Source organism: Mirounga angustirostris, unplaced genomic scaffold (assembly GCF_029215605.1).
Source record: "Mirounga angustirostris isolate CCGP_5_RB_7025 unplaced genomic scaffold, mMirAng1.0.hap1 SCAF_7, whole genome shotgun sequence".
In the NCBI taxonomy this organism is placed as follows: domain Eukaryota; kingdom Metazoa; phylum Chordata; class Mammalia; order Carnivora; family Phocidae; genus Mirounga; species Mirounga angustirostris.
Window position 1 is genome coordinate 110,160,240 of NW_026991715.1, and position 1,823 is coordinate 110,162,062.

A 1,823-nucleotide genomic window follows, 5' to 3' on the forward strand; every position below is an offset into this window, starting at 1 on the left:
AACAGCTGGCTTTCTTATCACCTTTCCCAGATACTGGCCAGAAAGGGAAGAGCTAAGGATGAGGCTTACAGCCTATTGACAAACATCAAAAAATGAAGTCAGGCTCTTCAGTACAGAAATCATGTCCTGCTTCTTAGCATAATATCCCACATTAATGATGCTTGCATGAATTGGTCTATGTTATAATCAAATAAAAATGCTGATTTTTCCAATCATCCTCCCCCTACCCCATTTATCAGTCAGCCCTCAATATTTTGCTATAAACAAGAGCTCTCCCTCCAGAATTGGTCCTCTTTCTTACAATTATATGGTATCTAGTTACTTCAAAATAAAAGTTTAATTAAAACAACTGTAATTATTTTTATAGTCCCCTAAACATTTACCAATAGTTTAAGATTTGTTCTCATTGTTTTCTTTAATTGTTTATTTAAATTCACTTAGCCAATATATAGTAAGTACATCATTAGTTTTAGATGTAGTATTCAATAACTTATCAGTTGCATATAACACTCAGGGCTCATCAGATCACATGCCCTCCTTAATGCCCATCACCTCATCCCCCACCCCTCCCCTCCAGCAACCCTCAGTTTGTTTCCTAGAGTTAAAAGTCTCTCATGTTTTTTCTCCCTCTCTGATTTATTCCCATTCAATTTTCCCTCCCTTCCCCTATGGTCCTCCATGCAAAAACGTTGGTTAGATACCACAAAGTAGGTAGCAATGCCTTAACTGTATGTTTGTTATGAGGACAGAGGGCCTCTTCCATCCTTGTCAATGGGAGTGATGACCTTTTCTCCTTTCATACAACACCTCATTGTACTTTTCTAAACTTCATGCCCTCCCTTTGAGTTCCCTTCCCTTTTAATAGTTGTTTTGGTTTGGGTAAATCTTCATATGCCTGTCAATTCTTTATTTTGTTCTAGATTTTTGAATGATTGGTTGGGTAACATTTCTTGATTGACTATTTGTCCTCAGCACTGCCCAGAATGGACATCTAGTGTTGCTAATGAAAAGTCTGTTTTCAGTTTAACTGTCATTCCTTTGCAAATAATTGGTCTTTGATCCCTGGTTATATGAGTTGTTTTGTTTTGATTTTTCTTAGGGGTGATTATGATGTGTCTACATGTGGACTTACCATTATTTATCCTTCTCACCACTAGCAGTTCCCTATTAATCTGAACTGTGATTTCCTTTCATTCTGGGGGGAAAAATCAGCTACTTTTATTCAAATAATGTCCTTCTTTGTTCCTTTAAAACTTCTATTGAATACATGTTAGAACCCTCAATCTATCTTTCCTAGCTCTCATTCTTTTATCCCCCTCTCTCCCCTCCCTATTGCTCTGTTTATTGTTGTCTATATGGGCAGTGTTTGGGGTAAAATGTTTATAATAGAGAGAGCTCTATTCCCTTCTTTAATGGAAGTTTCTTGTTTGTTTGCTGTTTAATCCAATAGAAGAATGTCTCTTGGTTTGATTGTTCTTGGACAATGATGCACTGAAGATTTCACTGAGGCTATTTAAGTTTCCAGGGTAACAAACAACTTGAGTAGTAGTATTTGTATTGCTTCTGTTTTTTGTTTTTTTAAGATTTTATTTATTCATTTGAGAGCAAGATACAGAGAGAGAGAACATGAGCAGGGGGAGAGGCAGAGGGAGAGGAAGAAGCAGGCTTCCCCCCTGAGCCAAGAGCCAGATGTGGGGTTCGATCCCAAGACCCTAGGATTATGACCTGAGCCAAAGGCAGACGCTTAACCATCTGAGCCACCGAGGTGTCCCTGTGTTAGTTTGTTTTTATTTTTACTCTCCTTAATACATTTTCTTCTCACT

The 1,823-nt window shown here is 37.8% G+C and overlaps 1 non-coding gene across 1 annotated transcript; it reads right to left on the bottom strand.

Moving 5' to 3' along the window:
* Nucleotides 1-681: 681 nt before the first annotated feature.
* Nucleotides 682-807, bottom strand: LOC123836809 (U6atac minor spliceosomal RNA). Its single transcript, XR_006789075.1, has one exon. It is a non-coding gene; the product is annotated as a U6atac minor spliceosomal RNA (small nuclear RNA).
* Between the last annotated feature and the right edge of the window lie 1,016 nt (nucleotides 808-1,823).